The sequence below is a fragment of the Triticum dicoccoides genome, chromosome 4A, assembly GCF_002162155.2.
Source record: "Triticum dicoccoides isolate Atlit2015 ecotype Zavitan chromosome 4A, WEW_v2.0, whole genome shotgun sequence".
Lineage (NCBI taxonomy): Eukaryota > Viridiplantae > Streptophyta > Magnoliopsida > Poales > Poaceae > Triticum > Triticum dicoccoides.
This window is the reverse complement of record NC_041386.1, coordinates 616,287,562-616,295,680: the sequence shown is the minus strand read 5'-3', so window position 1 is coordinate 616,295,680 and position 8,119 is coordinate 616,287,562. Positions and strand designations below refer to the sequence as shown.

The 8,119-nt window shown below is 44.6% G+C and overlaps 1 protein-coding gene across 1 annotated transcript in view; it reads right to left on the bottom strand.

Moving 5' to 3' along the window:
• Positions 1-7,464: 7,464 nt before the first annotated feature.
• LOC119287377 overlaps positions 7,465-8,119 on the bottom strand; it is a 2,836-nt gene continuing 2,181 nt past the window's right edge. The window contains exon 2 of the mRNA XM_037566915.1: positions 7,465-7,501. The gene's annotated coding sequence lies outside the window, so the exon portion shown is untranslated. The remainder of the gene's footprint in view (positions 7,502-8,119) is intronic.

Below are 8,119 nucleotides of genomic sequence, written 5' to 3'. Positions count from 1 at the left end.
CGGCAGGGTTGTCGGCGGTGGTGGTGGTGTTGGGGGCGGGGGTGGCGGCGTATATAAAGGGGCGGGGGCGGCGACTTGGAGGAGGGGGCAAGGCGCGGCGGAGGCGGAGTCCAACTCGGACTCCGGTCCGAGTGGCGGCGGCGGCGGCGCGCGCGCAGGAGGCGGCGCCCTGGCGCGGCTGGGCCTTAGGCCCAGTCGACGCGGAACCCCTTTCTTTTTTTAAACTTCGCAGACCGAAATAAAATCCTAGAAAAAAATAAATAAAAACCTAAAAATGCCAAAACAATTTTTCACTGTCTAAATAAAATATTTAGAACAAGATGAACATTTTCTTGGCCCTAAAATGCAATTTTGAAAAACATGCAATTTTTCTAATGCAAATAAAATCCAATAAAAATCAATTTAATGATTTTAATATTTTTCCTCCAATATTTCATTTATTTTGGAGAAGGCATATTATCTCCTCTCTTTAATTTTTAATGTGAGATATTTTTCGGAGAGAAATAATTAAAATCAAATCCTCTTTTCATTATTTGATAAAAGAATCAAATATGAAGACCGGGAAATCCCCAACTCTCTCCGAGTGTCCTTGAGCTGCTTAGGATTTCGAGGATTATGGAACGGAAAAGCAATAAAACATGATATGCCTGGATGATCTATGTATAACATTCCAAATTGAAAATTTGGGATGTTACAAACCTACCCCCCTTAAGATGAATCTCGCCCTCGAGATTCGGGTTGGCTAGAAAATAGGTATGGGTGGTCCTTGCGGAGATCATCCTCTCGTTCCCAGGTAGCTTCATCCTCGGTATGGTGGCTCCACTGAACTTTACAAAACTTGATAACCTTACTGCGGATGACTCTGCTGGCAAACTCAAGAATCTTAACTGGCTTCTCCTCGTAAGTCAAATCACTGTCCAACTGAATCGCCTCTACGGGTATTGTATCTCTTAATGGTATTTCCGCCATCTCAGCATGACACTTCTTCAGCTGTGAAACGTGGAACACATCATGGACTCCTGACAATCCCTCAGGTAACTCCAACTTGTAGGCGAGTTCTCCCATCCGTTCCAAAATGCGATACGGTCCTACAAATCTCGAGGCTAACTTTCCTTTAACTCTAAAATGTTTCACCCCTCGCAAGGGAGATACTCGCAGATATGTTGTGTCTCCAATTTCGTAGGTTACCTCCTTGCGTTTTGAGTCTGCATAACTCTTCTGCCTGGACTGAGCAATCTTCAGTCGGTCTCGGATCAGTTTTACATTCTCCTCAGATTCTTTAATCAAGTCTGGTCCAAACAACTGTTGGTCTCCTACATCATCCCACATCAACGGTGTTCTGCACTTGCGTCCATACAGGGCTTCAAACGGTGCCATCTTCAAACTGGCTTGGTAGCTATTGTTGTATGAGAACTCTGCACACGGCAAATTGTCATCCCAACTAGATCCATAATCTAGCGCACATGCTCTCAACATGTCCTCCAAAATTTGATTGACTCTCTCAGTATGTCCATCTGTCTGCGGATGAAATGCTGTACTGAACTCCAATCTCGTTCCCAAAGTCTGGTGTAACTGATGCCAAAACTTTGAAGTAAACTGTGTTCCTCGATCCGATACGATGGTCCTCGGAACTCCATGCAGACATACGATCCTGGACATATAGATCTTGGCCAACTTTGCACTTGTATAGGTGGTTTACACTGGGATGAAGTGAGCTACTTTGGTCAAATGATCAACTACTACCCATATGGAATCATATCCTGCTTTAGTCCTGGGTAATCCGGTGATAAAGTCCATGCCAAGTTTATCTCACTTCCATTCGGGTATCGGCATAGGCTGTAACAGTCCTGCTGGCTTCTGATGTTCTGCCTTAACTCTCTGACATACATCACATATGGCTACATACTCGGCAATATCCTTCTTCATACCAGTCCACCAGAAACGTTCCTTCAAATCCAAATACATCTTGGTGTTTCCAGGGTGTATCGAGTATGGTGAGTCATGGGCCTCTTGAAGTATTAACTTCCTGATCTCCTGGTTGTTGGGCACATAAACTCGGTCCTCAAACCATAGGGTATCGTGCTCATCCTCACGAAAACCTTTGGCCTTTCCTTTGCCCATCTTCTCCTTTATCTCAGCAATCTCCTTATCATCTTTTTGAGCTTCCCGAATCTTGTCTAGCAATGTCGACTGAACCTCCATTGTGGCAATGAACCTTCTAGGTACAATCTCTAACCGAAGTTCCATGATGTCCTTTGCTAATTCCTTCGGCAGTCCTTTACTTTCAAGGGTATTAGCATAACTCTTCTTACTCAATGCGTCTGCTACGACATTGGCCTTTCCTGGATGATAGTGTAGCTTCATGTCATAATCCTTTATAATCTCCAACCATCTCCTTTGCCTAAGGTTCAGCTCCTTCTGGGTGAAGATGTACTTCAAACTCCTGTGATCCGTGTACACATCACAACGGTTTCCAATAAGGTAATGTCTCCAAGTCTTCAACGCATGCACTACGACTGCTAGCTCCAAATCATGCGTGGCATAATTCAAATCATGAGGTTTTAGTTGTCGTGAGGCATACGAAACAACTCTTCCGTCCTGCATAAGCACACATCCAAGTCCTAAGCGAGAGGCGTCGCAATACACTTGGAACTCCTTATGTATATCTGGCAGTACTAGCACTGGGGCTGTAGTCAAACATTTCTTCCACTCCTGGAAACTTGCTTCACAATCTTCTGTCCATTTAAACTTGGTATCCTTCTTCAACAGTTCAGTCATTGGTTTTGCAATCTTGGAAAAATTCTCAATGAATCTCCGGTAGTATCCTGTGAGTCCAAGAAAACTACAGATTTCGCTAACTGAGGTGGGTGCCAACCATTCAGTGACTGACTGAACCTTGCTGGGGTCTACTGCTATACCTTCTCCTGATATAACATGTCCAAGGAATCCGACTTCCTTCAGCCAAAACTCGCATTTTCTAAACTTAGCATACAACTGGTGTTCCCTGAGCTTCTCGAGAACTAAACGCAAATGCTCTTTGTGCTCCTCCTCGTTCTTCGAGTATACCATGATATCATCAATAAACACCACAACAAACTTGTCCAAATACTCCATGAACACCTTGTTCATCATGCTCATGAAATAGGCAGGGGCGTTAGTCAGTCCAAACGACATGAATGTGTACTCGTATAATCCATATCGTGTTGTGAACGCCGTCTTTGGTATGTCCTTCTCTCGTATCTTCAACTAATGATACCCCGGTCGCAAATCGATCTTCGAAAACACTTTAGCTCCTTGCAACTGATCAAACAGATCGTTGATCATCGGTAGTGGGTACTTGTTCTTAATCATCACTTCATTCAATGCTCGATAATTAACAACCATCCTCAGGGATTTATCCTTCTTCTCAACCAAAAGTACTGGGGCTCCCCAAGGTGATGAACTTCTTCGGATATATCCTTTCTCCAATAACTCCTTGATCTGTTTCTTAATTTCTTCTAGATCATTTGCGGGCATCCGATAGGGTCTCTTGGATAATGGTCCTGTTCCTGGTAACAGCTCTATCAAAACTCAATATCTCTGTCCGGTGGCATGCCTGGTAACTCCTCTGGGAAAACATCCGGGTAATCCTTCACTACAGGCATTTCCTCCTGAACAACTCCCGTAAGGGCATTCACTTGACTCCTCCTAGGCACATGCCTAGATACATACTTAATCCTTTTTCCTTCCGGGGTGGTGAGATAAATCGACTTACTAGCACAGTCAATGCTTCCTCCAAACTTGGACATCTAGTCCATACCCAATATCACATCCAATCCTTGTGACTCCAAGATAATTAGGTCGGACGGAAAAACATGTGTACCAATGGTTAAGGGTATCTGGTCACACCATCGGCTAGCCATATACTCTGCTCCGGGTGAACTCACTAAAAGAGGGGTCCTAAGGGTTTGGGTTGGTAGTTTAAACTTATCCACGAATCCCCTTGATATGTATGAATGTGATGCACAAGTATCGAAAAGAACAAGAGCTGTAAATGACTTAACCAAAAACTTACCTATTACCGCGTCCGGCTGCTCTTCAACCTCCTCCACGTTAACGTGGTTCACTTGTCCTTTGTTGAATGGATTGGGATTCTTCCCAGTGCTTCCATTTCTGTTTCCATTCCTTCCTTCGGGGCAATCATTGGCATAGTGCCCTGTCTTCCCGCACTTAAAACAGGTAACCTGACTTAAGTCTCTTTTGGCGGGAGTGGACGGGTTGGAGCGGTTCTGATTGTTGTTAGCTCTGTTCCCATTCCCATTCTTAGCACCACTGTGGTTATGTGATCCTCCTCCAGTGTGGTTGTGACCTCCATGGTTGTGAACAAGTCCTCCCGTGTTCGGGGTTAGGCAAGGCTTCTGTTGAGCTCCTGAGTTATACTTCCCTTGTCCATACTTTCTCTTGCGGCTCTCAATCTGCTGTTGTTTCCTTTCAATCATAAGAGCCTTATCTACCAACTCCTGGTAGTTGTTGAAGGTTGCTACCATCAACTGCATGCTCATCTCATCATTCAGCCCTTCCATAAACTTCTCCTATTTCGCGGCATCTGTGGCCACATCATCAGGGGCGTAGCGAGATAACTTGCTAAACTCATCCATGTACTGAGCCACAGTACGGTTCCCCTGGCGTAGGTTGCGGAACTCCTGCTTCTTCATCTGCATAGCTCCAGTGGAGACATGGGTTGTGCGGAAAGCTTGCTGAAACTGGTCCCAAGTGACATTGGCTATAGGAAAATGGCCGTGTAATTCTCCCACCATGAGGCTGCTGGTCCATCCAATTGATGTGCGGCAAAGCGCACCTTCTCAGCATCTGTGCAACATGCGGTGGTCAACTCCCTTCCAATACAGCGTAGCCAATCATCATCAAATATAGGCTCGGTGCTACTAGAAAACACCGGCGGCTGTAACCTTAGAAAACGGGCTAGGTTGTCCACTGGCGGTGGGTTGTTGTAGTTGTTGTTGCCCTGGTTCTGAACTAGCAATTGCATCAAGGCATTCTGCTGCTGGATCAACTGGGTGAGCTCCGGCGGGAAGGCAAAACCGGGGTCACGTCTCGAAGGCATCTGAGGGGTTTAGATGGGAGAGATTTAGAATAGAAGAGGTCTAATGAGAAAACACTACCCATATGCACATGAGAGAAACACAATCATTTCACTCAATCAATCAAGCAAGGGCATACAAACGGTTTAGAACTATCGCAAAAGTGCTCACTACTACTATATACATGGGGGAAATACTACTAATATATGGTAGTCATCTAGAAATTTTGATCGGTGGAAGACTCCATGGTGTCTGCTCCAGCTTCGTCTTCAAAGTCATCATAACTAGGGTCGGAGTCGGTGTCGTCGATGATGATGTAGTCCTCGGGGCGTATTTCCTTGGGTTCTTCTTCTTCTATTGGTGCTGGTCCTCCCATGAATACTCCGATCTTCTTGACTAAGTCGTCATTCTTCTCCAGTAGGGTCTTGATTTCCTCCTCATATCCATCGCAGGTAAACTTGAGTTCTTCCTCCAGCTCGATGATCCTAGTCTTTGCCTTCTTCAAGTCCATCATGCCCGCACACATCTGGTTCTCCTAACGTCGAATGTGCTGGTTTAACTCCTGGATGAAAGCTGCAATGGATCTATCCTTCTTAGTGCTGATTACTTCCCATTGCTCGTCTCGGCGCCCACATATTTGGTAAATAGTGTCCTTAAGCTCCCTGTTGTAAACAACTTCTCCAATGCGTCCCATGGTGATGTGAGCTGCCATACTCTTTCCTAAACTCCAGGTTGGTGCGTCGAAGGAAAATTCTATGGGTTTAGAAGTTGGCGAGAACGTCCTTCCTGGAACTTGTACTTGAATCATCCAGCGCTCCTCTTCAGGTAAAGTGGCGTTGTACGTCCCGGTGAAGCTTGGTATTCCAATGTTCAAGTACCTAGTGACTTCCTTCAAGTGGCATCCAAAAGGTGTGTCTTCATCCGATTGTGCAAACTTGTTCTTCATCTCCGTCATCCTAAAGAGTAGAAAATGGAGAGGAGTCAGAAATGAGAAGAGAAGTGTGACCTAGGGTTTATCTTAGTGGTCGTGTCCTACACTCAGCGTGTGCTCTGATACCATCTTGTAGCGACCCGACCTCATATGGTCAAGTCTCTGTGCTTCAGTGTCATCCCTGTATCGGTAATGCTGACACACACAATACTCGAAGGATTTATAACAGAGTAGCAATCACACACTATTACATCGAATGTCTCCAAAGAGAACTTATTACAATAATATGGCTTAAGGCCATCTAATGCGATAACAGCGGAAGGCTTGGAAGATAAGGTGAATCCATCAACTCCAACGGCATAGCTGAGCTTCACGGCAACGACCTAACGAACCTTACTCCTCGTCTGAAAATTCTGCAACATAATACATTGCAGCCCGAAAACGGGTCAGCACATGGAATATGCTGGCAATATAACACAGTAGAGTAGAAACAGAATAATGCTATCACTACATGCATATATGGCTGGTGGAAAGCTGTATGGTTGTAGTTTTACGAAAATCCAATTTTTCCCTACAACAACGGAATAGATTTTAATTTACTATCATGGTGGTTGAAACATCATTGAGAAGGTATCCCCAACTCAATCCCAATTAAAGTGAATTAACATCCCAACAGTATTAATTAAGCATGGTGAGATACATGTGATAACCCAAGTACTAGATACTCAAGAATTGTCCGTAACCGGGGACACGGCTAACCATGATTAGATTGTACACTCTGCAGAGGTTTGAGCACTTTTCCCCACAAGACTCGATCGCCTCTGTTGGATTTATTGCACTACATGGTGTTTGAGAAATGGATGACCGAGACACAGTCTTTCAGAAACATTAACTCTCTACTCCGGGTAGACCATACCAAACCTAAAAAACCCACTACCTGCTGATCTACCTCTTCAAGAGTTTCACGTAACTTACCCAACTATGCTAGAGCCCATAATAGCTTGTGGCTGCACACGAAAGTTTCTAGCATGAATCATCTCAGTTCCCTTTGAGCCTGGATGGCGGTCCATAGGAAGATCACACGGGTACCCTGGGATTTCCAAAAAAACAGACAACACTAGGTTCCCCAGGTGCCTCAATCCACCCAGTTGTTTGATTAAGTTGCCACCTTAAGTTGAACCATTAATTACCAATCTCACATCTGACATGAATTTCACTCAAATCCAAACCACGTCTATGAGCATAGCATAGCAATATAAGCAATACGTAGAAGTAACTCACAAGGGTTTGAATATAACAGGGTAGTAGGTTCTACCTCAGCAACTACTTCCCAACGCACAAGTTAATGACATCTTAATCATGCAATGTTTGAGGATTGGAACTAATGCATAAAAACTGGGTAATAATGGGATATGATCAAAGTGTTACTTGCCTTGCTAACGATCCGCGAATCCTAGAGACTCGTAGTAACACGCTTCGCACTCCGGGAATTCTATCGCAAGCAAACAATAACATACATAAGTAACAAGCAACGATGCACAAGCAAAACTCAAATAAGAGAGGTTGACCAGAAAGTTCAAATTAAGAACTCCGCTTCGCAAAAAGAATCAAAACAAACGGAGCAACAAAACTCAAATGGCGAAAGAAAGAAGCTTCGTTTACTAATCTGAAACTAGGTCAAATTTTACAGTAGCATAAACTTGTTTGAGTTGGTTAAACGGAAAGAGGGTTTCGAGACGAAACTCCAGGCGCTTGAATCGCCTGATTCCGTTAAACGAGCGAAAAGATAAACAGAAACTAAGATCGAATCAGAAATCACGATCAGAAAAATCATGGAATAAATCCGATAAAATAAAACTCACGAACAGACTAACGAACGAGTGTTCGTTAGTTGTTTCTAACGGGCGAGGAACCGTTCGTTAAAACGAACGTTCGGACGAACGTCCCCTAACTAGAAGAACCGAAAAAAATCGACGAATCCAAAAAAGCGGATCTAGGGTTTCTAAAAAACCGAACGGTCTTTATAAAAAAACCGGCGGCGGGGCGCGGTGGCTACCTCCGGCGAGGGGCTCCGGCGGGGCAGGGTGCGGGGCGGCGGGGCTTGGCGGCG